The sequence below is a fragment of the Mobula birostris genome, chromosome 18 (assembly GCF_030028105.1).
Source record: "Mobula birostris isolate sMobBir1 chromosome 18, sMobBir1.hap1, whole genome shotgun sequence".
Taxonomy (NCBI): Eukaryota; Metazoa; Chordata; class Chondrichthyes; order Myliobatiformes; family Myliobatidae; genus Mobula; species Mobula birostris.
The window spans coordinates 22074292-22087645 of record NC_092387.1 but is presented as its reverse complement, the minus strand read 5'-3'; positions in this window follow the sequence as shown (position 1 = coordinate 22087645).

The window sequence follows — 13354 nt, the reverse complement described above, 5'->3', positions numbered from 1 at the left end:
GCTCAAAGAAGCGACCGCGGCTGGAGGCTGACACGGCCTCGGGCTCCGGTTCGGCGGGGACGGCGGCAGGCGGTGCCAAGACGGCCAGCGAGAACAAACTGGAGGAGAGGCTGTACTCAGTGCTGTCGCAAGATCGAAGAAGATGGAGGTGCATAGCCGCCGATCAATTCGAAGAAGGAAGTCTGAGAATCGGAGCGGGAGTGCAGAGGAAGCCATTTTTGAATTTTTCGGGTTTTTTTCCATCGGCGTTCAGAGAGGTGGGACTGCGCAGGCATGTGACGTTGGGCAGTGAAGCGCGGAAAATTTAAAAGGAACAGAGCCTTATACAGCGGGCAGCGTCGTTTGCGGTTTGCGAAGTGAGCCGGGAGCAGAGTGAAGGCTTAAGTGTGTCAGCTCTACAGGCTTAGGCGGAAACGGGCGAGGCGAGGAAGGTTTGGTATTCATTTTTTGTTGTTATTTGAGGAGGGGGCAGTATGAGTGTGAGGGCAGTTTGTTGTTCTCGGTGCCGGATGTGGGAGGTCCTGGAGTCTCCAAGCCTCCCAGACATCCACATCTGCACCAAGTGCGCCAAGATGCAGCTCCTAAGGGACTGCGTTAGGGAACTGGAGCTGCAGCTCGATGACCTTCATCTGGTCGGAGAGACTGAGGAGTGGATAGAGAGAAGTTACGGGCAGGTGGTCACACCAGGGCCACGGGAGGCAGACAAGTGGGTCACGCTTAGGAGGAGGAAGGGGAAGAGTCAGGTAATAGAGAGTACCCCGGTGGCTGTGCCCCTTGACAATAGGTACTCCTGTTTGAGTACTGTTGGGGGGGACAGCTTACCCGGGGGAAGCGACAGTGGCCGTGCCTTCAGCACAGAGTCCGGCCCTGTAGCTCAGAAGGGTAGGGAAAGGAAGGGGAGGGCAGTAGTAATAGGGGACTCAATAGTTAGGGGGACAGATAGGCGATTCTGTGGACGCAGTCCAGAGACCCGGATGGTAGTTTGCCTTCCTGGTGCCAGGGTCCGGGATATTTCTGATCGTGTCCAAGATATCCTGAAGTGGGAGGGTGAGGAGCCAGAGGTCGTGGTACATATAGGTACCAATGACATAGATAGGAAAAGGGAAGAGGTCCTGAAAGGAGAATATAGGGAGTTAGGAAGGGAGTTGAGAAAAAGGACCGCAAAGGTAGTAATCTCGGGATTACTGCCTGTGCCACGCGACAGTGAGAGTAGGAATGCAATGAGGTGGAGGATAAATGCGTGGCTGAGGGATTGGAGCAGGAGGCAGGGATTCAAGGTTTTGGATCATTGGGACCTCTTTTGGCGCTGGCGTGACCTGTACAAAAAGGATGAGTTACACTTGAATCCTAGGGGAACCGATATCCTGGCGGGGAGATTTGCAAGGGCTACTGAGGTGACTTTAAACTAGAATGGTTGGGGGGGTGGTGGGAATCAAACTAAAGAGACTAGGAGAGAGGAGGTTAGTTCACAACAGGGGGATGGGAACCAGTGCAGAGAGACAGAGGGGTGTAAAATGAGGGTAGAAGCAAAAAGTAGTAAGGTGAAAAGTAAAAGTGGCAGGCCGGCAAATCCAGGGCAAAAATCAAAAAGGGCCACTTTTCAATATAACTGTATAAGGGCTAAGAGAGTTGTAAAAGCGAGTCTGAAGGCTTTGTGTGTCAATGCAAGGAGCATTCGTAACAAGGTGGATGAATTAAAAGTGCAGATTGTTATTAATGAATATGATATAGTTGGGATCATAGAGACATGGCTCCAGGGTGACCAAGGATGGGAGCTCAACATTCAGGGATATTCAATATTCAGGAGGGATAGACATGAAAGAAAAGGAGGTGTGGTAGCATTGCTGGTTAGAGAGGAGATTAACGCAATAGAAAGGAAGGACATTAGCTGGGAGGATGTGGAATCGATATGGGTAGAGCTGCATAACACTAAGGGGCAGAAAACACTGGTGGGAGTTGTGTACAGGCCACCTAACAGTAGTAGTGAGGTTGGGGATGGTATTAAACAGGAAATTAGAAATGTGTGCAATAAAGGAACAGCAGTTATAATGGGTGACTTCAATCTATATATAGATTGGGTGAATCAAATTGGTAAGGGTGCTGTGGATGAGGATTTCTTGGAATGTATGCGGGATGGTTTTTTGAATCAACATGTCGAGGAACCAACTAGAGAGCAGGCTATTCTAGACTGGGTATTGAGCAATGAGGAAGGGTTAATTAGCAATCTTGTCGTGAGAGGCCCCTTGGGTAAGAGTGACCATAGTATGGTGGAATTCTTCATTAAGATGGAGAGTGACATAGTAAATTCAGAAACAAAGGTTCTGAACTTAAAGAAGGGTAACTTTGAAGGTATGAGACATGAATTAGCTAAGGTAGACTGGCAAATGACACTTAAAGGGTTGAAAGTGGATATGCAATGGCAAGCATTTAAAGATCGCATGGATGAACTACAACAATTGTTCATCCCAGTTTGGCAAAAGAATAAATCAAGGAAGGTAGTGCACCCGTGGCTGACAAGGGAAATTAGGGATAGTATCAATTCCAAAGAAGAAGCATACAAATTAGCCAGAAAAAGTGGCTCACCTGAGGACTGGGAGAAATTCAGAGTCCAGCAGAGGAGGACAAAGGGCTTAATAAGGAAGGGAAAAAAAGATTATGAGAGAAAACTGGCAGGGAACATAAAAACTGACTGTAAAAGCTTTTATAGATATGTGAAAAGAAAAAGGTTGGTTAAGACAAATGTAGGTCCCCTACAGACAGAAACAGGTGAATTGATTATGGAGAGCAAGGACATGGCAGACCAATTGAATAATTACTTTGGTTCTGTCTTCACTAAGGAGGACATAAATAATCTTCCGGAAATAGTAGGGGACAGGGGCTCCAGTGAGATGGAGGAACTGAGGGAAATACATGTTAGTAGGGAAGTGGTGTTAGGTAAATTGAAGGGATTAAAGGCAGATAAATCCCCAGGGCCAGATGGTCTGCATCCCAGAGTGATTAAGGAAGTAGCCCAAGAAATAGTGGATGCATTAGTGATAATTCTTCAAAACTCTTTAGATTCTGGTCTAGTTCCTGAGGATTGGAGGGTGACTAATGTAACGTAATGCTTTTTAAGAAAGGAGGAAGCGAGAAACCGGGGAATTATAGACCGGTTAGCCTAACATCGGTGGTGGGGAAACTGCTAGAGTCAGTTATCAAAGATGTGATAACAGCACATTTGGAAAGTGGTGAAATCATCGGACAAAATCAGCATGGATTTGTGAAAGGAAAATCATGTCTGACGAATCTCATAGAATTTTTTGAGGATGTAACTAGTAGAGTGGATAGGGGAGAACCAGTGGATGTGGTATATTTGGATTTTCAAAAGGCTTTTGACAAGGTCCCACACAGGAGATTAGTGTGCAAACTTAATGCACACGGTATTGGGGGTAAAGTATTGATGTGGATAGAGAATTGGTTGGCAGACAGGAAGCAAAGAGTGGGAATTAACGGGACCTTTTCAGAATGGCAGGCAGTGACTAGTGGAGTACCGCAAGGCTCAGTGCTGGGACCTCAGTTGTTTACAATATATATAAATGACTTGGATGAGGGAATTAAATGCAGCATCTCCAAGTTTGCGGATGACACGAAGCTGGGCGGCAGTGTTAGCTGTGAGGAGGATGCTAAGAGGATGCGGGGTGACTTGGATAGGTTGGGTGAGTGGACAAATTCATGGCAGATGCAATTTAATGTGGATAAATGTGAGGTGGCAAAAACAGGAAAACAGATTATTATCTGAATGGTGGCCGATTAGGAAAAGGGGAGGTGCAATGAGACCTGGGCATCATTGTACACCAGTCATTGAAAGTGGGCATGCAGGTACAGCAGGCGGTGAAAAAGGCGAATGGAATGCTGGCATTTATAGCAAGAGGATTCGAGTACAGGAGCAGGGAGGTACTACTGCAGTTGTACAAAGCCTTGGTGAGACCACACCTGGAGTATTGTGTGCAGTTTTGGTCCCCTAATCTGAGGAAAGACATCCTTACCATAGAGGGAGTACAAAGAAGGTTCACCAGATTGATTCCTGGGATGGCAGGACTTTCATATGATGAAAGACTGGATGACCTAAGCTTATACTCGTTGGAATTTAGAAGATTGAGGGGGTATCTTATTGAAACGTATAAAATCCTAAAGGGATTGGACAGGCTAGATGCAGGAAGATTGTTCCCAATGTTGGGGAAGTCCAGAACGAGAGGTCACAGTTTGAGGATAAAGGGGAGCCTTTTAGGACCGAGATGAGGAAAAACTTCTTCACACAGAGAGTGGTGAATCTGTGGAATTCTCTGCCACAGGAAACAGTTGAGGCCAGTTCATTGGCTATATTTAAAAGGGAGTTATATATGGCCCTTGTGGCTAAAGGGATCAGGGGGTATGGAGGGAAGGCTGGTACAGGGTTCTGAGTTGGATGATCAGCCATGATCATACTGAATGGCGGTGCAGGCTCGAAGGGCCGAATGGCCTACTCCTGCACCTATTTTCTATGTTTCTATGACCCCGGATTCGGGACGGCACCCACTGACTGTGGTCAGAGAGTAGGGTATCACTCCTGGCCTCATTTGGGTAAGGTACTCTTCTTTCAGTACCCCCAGGCCTGTGAACAACTCCGGGAACTTCTCCTGCCACTGAACATTGTCTAGCGAATCCAGCGTTGCAATGAGGTTCAGCTTCTTGATGGCATGTCTTCCCAGTAGTGCTGAGAAGAGATTCTGAACAACATAGACATCCTCTTCTAACCCTGTCTGAATTGTGCTCTTCTTTGACCTCCCGAGGAGCTGTTTTTGAGTGTTTTTATAACGGCCAGCTCTATTGCATTGGTGGCATTTCCCTTCTTTTGCTGGACAGAGCTCTTTGATGTGGAATGGAGACTTGCCGCATCTCCTGCAGTTGGAAGTTTTCCCTGCTCTTTGTTTCACTTGTCTGTTTTTTTTGAGCTGAGCTCTACTGTCTCTTCTTTCTGCAGTCTTTCTGACTGCATCTTATTTGTACTCTTCCTTTTGTACAGCTTTTAGTTTTACCTCAGCATCGTTTTCGTGCCTGAGATTTGCCTGGTGCTGATGAACATTCTCACGCCGCCTGACCATAGTAGTAGCTTTCTCTAGTGTGAGATTTGCCTGCAGCTGGAGGCTCTCTGACAATTTGGTGCCTAGTAGCCTGACAACAATCCTGTCTCTAATGAGCTCATCTCTTAGATTTCCACATGCGCGGTTCTGGTCAACCCACTATAGGGAGGACGTTGAGGCTTTGCAGAGGGCACTGAAGAGGTTTACCAGGGTGTTGCCTGACTTGGCGGGCATGTGCTATCATGATAAACTTGGGCTGTTTCCTCTGGAGCAGCGGAGGCTGAAGGGGAGATCAGACAGAGGGTTATAAGATTATGAGAGCCATCGACACAGGGAGTATCTGTTTCCCAACATTTAAGTGTCTAATACCAGAGGGTATGCATTGAAGGCAAGAGCGGGTAGATTCAAAGTGGATGTGAGGGCAAGTTTCTTTACTTAGAGTGTGGAGGATGCCTGGAATGAGCTAACTGGTATGGTGGTAGAGGCAAATATATTAGACGCTTTTAAGAAACATTTAGATAGGCACATGGATGTAAAAAAGATGGGGGTATATTGACAGAAACAGAATCAGAATCAGGAGAGATTAGTGTTTGGGTGTTGTTGATTTGCTTTTAAGCTGGTTCAGCACAACATTGCAGGCTGAAGGGCCTTTTTGTGTGCTGTACTGTCCTATGTTCTTATTATCGGAGTTTTACTGTAAGATGATGTGTTTTGAGGCAGCAAATATTGCAAAAGTATTTGAGGCATGAGTTATGTGTTATGATGTATCATGGTGAAGAACAGCATGGTGTTTTTCCTAAGGTGCTAGTCAGTATTTATCCTTTGTGTATCTTTGCTAGAACAGGTGATCTTGTTCTCATCACATGCTGAAGGGACTAGAAATGATTGAGTGAAATTGATTTCTACATTTTAGCAGGTGATTGCATCTCAAAATAAGTCGGCTGCTTTAGATGGCCAGAGTCCAAGTGGCACTGTGTAAGTACAAATCGCTCTATTGTTAGCTCTATTAGCAGTGGATTAGGGGAAGAGATGTACAGGGTGTTGAAGAAAGAATACGTAAACATAAGTTGTACAAGGCATTGGTGAGGCCATGTCTGATGTATTGTGCACAGCTTTTGTTGCCCTGTTAGAACAAAAGTGTCATTAAGATAGAAAGAATGCAAAGAACATTTAGGAGAACGTTAGGACTTGATTCAGTTTTATCTATCACAAGTACATGGAAACACACAGTGAAATGTGTCATTTGCATTAACTACCAACACACCCAAGGATGTGCTGGGGGCAGCCCGTAAGCGTTGCTGCACATTTCAGCACCAATATAACATGTCCACAGACATAGCATGCTCGACAGATCAACATAGAACACAACTAGCAACAAACAGTAGCAAAACCAACTCCATTCTTCCCTCACAAAATAATCAGCAGATGCTGGGGTCAAAGCAACACTCACAACACACTGGAGGAACTCAGCAGGTTGGGCAGCATCGGTAGAAAAGATCGGTCGACGTTTCGGGCCGGAACCACGAATGCTGCCCGACATGCTGAGTTCCTCCAGCATGTTGTGAGTGTTGCTCCATTCTTCCCTCCCTCCCACCACCAACCCACACACATACACAACCTTTAACCCCAGAACGGGCCACCTTCAGCCTCCAGCAGACTTGTGGATTCACAGACACTGGGCCCCAACTTCCGCAGCGACTCTGAGATTCGTAGACTCCAGTCTCCAGCCATTGGACCTCGAATCCTGGACTTTAGATCGACCTTCGAACTTCAGTCCGGACCTCCAATCCACCTTCAGGCTTCGATCTTTGTTGTCAACTCAGGACTCGCATATGGTGATGAATGAAGGCCCAAACTCTGGCCTCAACTTATTCCTTGGAGCGTAGGAAACTGATGAGTTATCTTAGAGAAGTGTATAAAAATCACGAGGAGTGCAGAAAGGGTGAACTCACACCATCTTTTTCCGAGGGAAAGGGAATCAAAGACAAGAGGTATTGGTTTAAGGTGGGAAAGGGAAAGATTTAAGACGGATCTGAGGGCAACTTTTTCCATACAGAGTGGTACGTATATAGAAGTGGTTGAGGCAGATGCAATAACATCTAAAAGACATTTGGACAGGTGGATAGGAAAAGTTTAGGCAGATTCAGGCTGCAGGAGCCATGTATCCATTTTCGGCCTATTATATTTTGCGTTACGCGTTCTTATTATGGGTCACAGTAATTCGTCACGTGGGTGGGGATGTGGTAGAGGTAAATGACTATGGTCACGTATGCACCCTTTGTGCATTTAGTTTAGTTAGAGAAAGACTTGGTTGGGTATATTTTGTTGAGCGCTAATGTTACTTTATTAACTTTGCTTACTTTGCTAACTTCACTTGCTGTGTATCATTATTAATTTCACTATCGCTACAATTATTTTTTTTATTTTGTTATTTTGTTTATTTCGCTAATTCTGATATCCTTAATTTTGATCGCTCCTCCTTGCTGGTTTTGTAATAACGGATGGAATGTACTTTTCTCTACTCGGAACTCAGGTTATTTGGAAGCACGTCATACAATGTTAATTCCCTCACTCAGTCTCTGAGCAGTTTTGGTTTGTTTTATAAGTAGCCGCTACATGGGCCAAACACAAATGGACTAGTTTAGATCGGAATATTGATTGTCATGGACAAATTGAGTTGAAGACGCTGTTTCTGTGCTGTGTAACTCTGTGACTCTGTAAGAGGAAGGATTAGTTATTCAGACAAAGGCATAATAGAGATAGAAAGTCCCTTATTACAATAGCTGTTGCCACAGGGATCATATTCCCTGCAATTATATCGTTAAGTTCGCTGATGACACAACAGTGGTGGGGCTCATCACCAACAAAGATGAGACGGCCTACAGAGAGGAGGTGGAAGAGTTTGAGGCCTCATACCAGGCAAATAACCTCTTCCTTAAAGGTTACTAGACAAAGGGAATGGTTATCAACTTCAGGAGAACTCACACCATTCTCGTTCCCCTTTGGCAGCACAGCAGTGGAGACTCCTGGGAGGGCACATCACGCACTATTTCTCTTGGGTCCAGAGCACATCCTACACAGACAAGAAAGCTCACCCACACCTCATTTCCAAGGAGGCTGAAGAGAGCTGGATTTGCACATCCATACTCACGTCATTCTACAGATGCAGAGTAGAGAGCTTCCTAACAAGATGCATCACTGCTTGGTATGGAATCTGCACTGTAGCTGACAGAGAGGCTCTAATACAGCCCCAGCGCATTACTGGAACCAGCCTACCCGATATTAAAGAAATACGGTATACAGAGAACTGTGCAGAAAAGGGCCAGTAACATCATAATGCATCCCACACACCCTGCATGTGAACTGTTTGTTGAACTCCCATCAGGGAGGAGTCTACATAGTATCCATGCCAGGACCACCAGAATTGAAAAGTAATTACTTTCCCCGAGCGGTAAGACTTATCAACACCTCCACCCATTAGCTCCACCACTACTTTATTAGTTCTGTCAGTCGCCTTTTGTGCAACCTAGGCATACAATCAAACTATGTACATAAGCTATCTTATGGATTTATATTTATTGTGTGTTCTTTAATTATTATTATGTTCTTTATCTTTTGGGGGGGCGGGGGTTTCCGCTATATCAGATCCGCAGTAACAATTATTTCATTCTCTTTACACTTGTGTGCAGGAAATGATATTAAAACGTTTTGAATCTTGAATTCACTTTGAAGAAGATTTAGACGGATACTTGTAGAAAATATTACAGGATAAACCATATGCAAAAAGAATGGAAATTGGAGTAAAGTAAGAACATGCACCTCCAGATCTGACACTCCTGCCTTGTAACCCAACCTTTCCCTGGGTCGAGTCCCTTTGTAGAATCACAAAAGCTTGGGATGACACTTTTGTGGAAGGAGGCTTGTATTTCCAAAGGAACCGCCTTTTGGAGAAGGCGTTTAATAGCTGCACTGCCTATATCAGAGGTGGATGTAAATTCTTTTTCTAGTGATCCTCTCTGCTTTTCAGGAAGACAAAATGAAAGGTACTATTTTGGTAAGGCCGTGTTTGAAGCATTCTGTGCCATTCTGCTCGTGCCATTACAGGAAGGACGTGGACACATTGGGCAGGGTGCAGAAGACGTTTACAGGGATGCTGTCAGGATTAGAGAGTATTAACTATAGAAGTTGGACAACCTTGTTTTCTCTGGGGCATCAGAGGCTGAAGGGAGACCTGACAGAAGTTCATCCAAAGATAAGCTGCATACTATATTTAGAGTAGACAGTCAGAATCTTTTTCCAAGGGAAAGAAATGTCAAATACTAGCGGACAGGTGATAGCGATAAGTTCAAAGGAGATGTGTGGGGCATGTTTTTAACACAGAGTGATTACTACCTGCAATGGGCTGCCAAGGGTGGTGCTGGAAGCAGGTACAATAGTGGCATTTAAGGGCTTTTAAAAAGGCATGTGAAGATGCAGGGAATAGAGAGATATAGATCAGAGTCTAATTTGGCATCATCATCAGCACAGGCGTGATCGCTGCATCAGTTATTCTCAGTTTCCTAGCCAATATTCGGCTATCAGAGAGCATCACTGATCTGTTCAATAGCACATGGTGTATGACTGTGCCTCGTTGATAATGAGAGCTTGCTGTGGACCTTGGGTACCACTAGCAAGGCAAGCATTTATTACCCATCCCTAAATGCCTTTAAGGTGATGGAGGTGACCTGCCTGCTTGTTATTCTTTGGTGAAGGTGCTCCCTAGAATTGCTGGGGAAGGAAGCCCAGGACGTAGACCCAGCAGTGATAAAGAAATGATAATATATTTCCAAGAAAAGGTGTCATGCACTGCCCTTTGGTTCTCAATGGAGATTGTGGAGTGGCGACTGCTGTTGAAGTGCATTCTGTAGATGGTACACACTGTGTGTGGGTGGTGAAGGGACCAAAAATTTAAACTAATGGACTTCCTTCCAGTCATGCTGCAACTTTGTCTCAGATCATCATGAGTGATCATCCAGGCAAGTGTAGATTTTTCCAAGGCCGTACCTATCTGTGTTCTGGGCAAGACATAAAACTGCATCTAGGCGCAGGGGTCCGCAGGGGCTATGACGATGATGGTACTCTTAACTGTCGCTGGTACTCCCAGGTGTCCCTTGGGCAAGGACTAGCACCTGTCAGCCTCCCTTACCAGGATTACGGTGAAGACACTGGCAGCAGGGTGCTGGATGACAGCATCGGTAGGAGGAACTCAGCAGCTCAATGGCAATAATGTCAACTGCGCAGGTGGAAGAACGCCATAATGGCATCGACGGCTGGGCAATTTGGTCAGCGAGCGACCACTGCGCTGTGAGAAGGTCGTGGGGGACCACTCACAGAACCCTCTTTCCTTGAAGACAAACACTTTTACTCTATGACAGGACCAATGAATGACAAAAACCCTTGCGTGGGCAGTGGGACCCGCAGGCTGTATCACAGTAACAATGCTACTGCGGAAGAGGCTGGTGGCACTTCAAGTACCTCTGGTCATAATGACCATTCTGGTGGAAATCCTCTTCCAGGAACCCCAGAATCTGACACAACGAGTGCTGGGACGAAGACCGTCAGACTTAACAAACGTTATATCAATATTGGCACTTGGGAAATTGTGGAAATCAAAATGCAAACCATTATCATATTTTCTGGGAATGCCCCGTTATCAAAGACTATTGGAGTAATGCCCTACAAGACATCTTTAAATGTGAAATACCCTTAGAGAGTAAGACCATATATTTTGGGTATCTACCTCAAGAATGGTTAAAAAGAGATAAATGTTTAATGAATGCACTGCTGGTGGCTGGTAAAAAGACCCTTACTAGGAAATGGTTATCTCAGGAGAGCCCAATTTTAAATGTATGGATGGCAATTACAATGGACATTTACAAAATGGAGAAGTTAACAGCATCCGTTAATCATAAATTGGAACAATTTTATTCATACTGGAAAAAATGGTGCAATCAAAAATGACAAAGGAAAAATTCTGACAGAAGATGCAGATGTGAGGGAAAGGTGGCTCGAGTACACCAAAAATCTCTATGAAAATCAGGAGAATGAAAACCGTGACAAAGCCATTGACTGGACGACATTAGAACATGAACCAGAGCCACTACTGTCAGAGGTAGAAAAAGCAATCGAGAGGATTAGAAAGAATAAAGCTCCTGGTCCAGACAACATTCCAGCAGAACTACTGAAAGCAACAGGCACCTCAATGGCCCACATCTTGCACCACATTGTCTGTGCCATCTGGAAGACTGGCAATTGGCCAACAGACTGGTGCAAATCTGTCTACATTCCAATTCCCAAGCAAGAGGACTTCCTGCAGTGCAGTAATTACAGAACAATTGCATTGATATCACATACCAGCTAGGTTCTACTCATAATCATCTCTGAGAGACTAAAGAATTATATAGATAGAGAAACTGCACTTGAATAGGCTGGCTTCAGGAGTGGCCAAGGTACCAGGGACCAGCTCTTCAACATGCGTCTAATAATGGAGAAAATGAGAGAGGTCAATACCCCCTATACATCTGCTTCATAGACTACTCAAAGGCTTTTAACTGTGTCCAACACACCAAACTGTGGACGACAATGATTCAACAGGGCGTGGCAACACACCTAGCGACTCTTCTAGAAACACTGTATGCTACACAACCCTCCAGCCTTCGGACCACATCTGGCGAGACTGAATCATTCCGCAATGGAAAGGAGTCCACCAAAGCTGCGCCCTTTCTCCACACCTTTTTAACATCTACACTGAGATGATCATGAGACTGGCAAGTGCAGACAACATTGGCATTAAAATAGGAGGAACAACCATCAGTAACTTGAGATACGCAGATGACCCAGCCCTGCTAGCCACAATGGAAGAAGACCTACAAGCACTACTCAATAATGTTGCAAAAGTCTCTAATGAATTTGGATTGCTGATAAGTGGCAAAAAAACCAAAGCTATAGTGATAAGCAAAACTGCAATTCAAGCTGACATCTACATCGGAAACGACAAGATCGAACAAGTGTCCTCCTTTGTGTACCTTGGCGCAGAACTAAATGACACAAACGAATGCAGCAAGGAAATAAGGCAAAGGCTAGCAATGGCACACATAAGCACTACCAACCTCTGGAACATCTGGAAAGATAGATCTGTGAGCACGGATACCAAGACACGCCTCCTCGAGAGTCTCGTCTGGTCAGTAACCCTATGTGGCTGTGAAACATGGACCCTAAAAGCAGCTGATGAAAAGAAGTTGACAGCATTTGAGATGTGGACATACAGACGGATCCTCAGGGTGTCATACATTGAAAGCAGATCCAACAACTTCATCCTAGAAAAGACTGGCACGAAACCAATACTTCTGGAAACCATTATCCAAAGGAAACTTTGCTATTTTGGACACATTTCAAGAACTGATGACACACTGAAACGCACTGTGCCTGAAGGCAGAGTAAAAGGAAGCCGCTCCCAAGGCAGACAGAGGACAACCTGGATCGACAACATCAAGAAGTGGACCAGCCTCACTGCTAGAGATGCAAGAGGTTTGACTGCTGACAGATCACAGTGGAAGAAAGCGGTTGCCAAGGCTCTGGCACATTATGATGATGATGTACCTATCTGATTGTGGGAAGGTAATGGAGTGTCAGGAGCTGAGTTACCACAAGACATCAAGCTTTTGCCCTGTTCTGGTGCCCATGGCATTTATGTTTAAGGTGGAATTTCTAAGGCAGAAGTTGATTGTTTCCTGATCAGTCAGGGCATCAAAGGATATGGCAAGAAGGCAGGTGTATGGGGTTGAGTGGGATCTGGGATCAGCCATGATGGAATGGCAGAGCAGACTCGATGGGCTGAATGGCCCATATCTTATGGTCTTATGTTGCTAGTGCAGTTGAGTTTCTGATTACTGGTGAGATACAAGGCAGAGTCTCAGAATACAGGATATCCCTTTAGAACCGCCATGAGAAAGAATTTCATTGAAAGGCTGGTGAATCCATTGAATAGCTGTGGAGGTTAGGTTATAGTGTAGATTTAAAGTGAAAGTTGATGGATTCTTAATTAATAAAGGCATCAATGGTTACTGGAAGAAGGCAGGCGAATGGGATTGAGAGGGAAATTGAATGGTGGAGCAGACTCATTGGGCTGAATGGCCTAATTCTGCTTTTATGATTTATGGTCCAAGAAGTTGATGGTGGGAGACTAAGCAATGGTCATGTCAAGAGTAAGAGGTTAC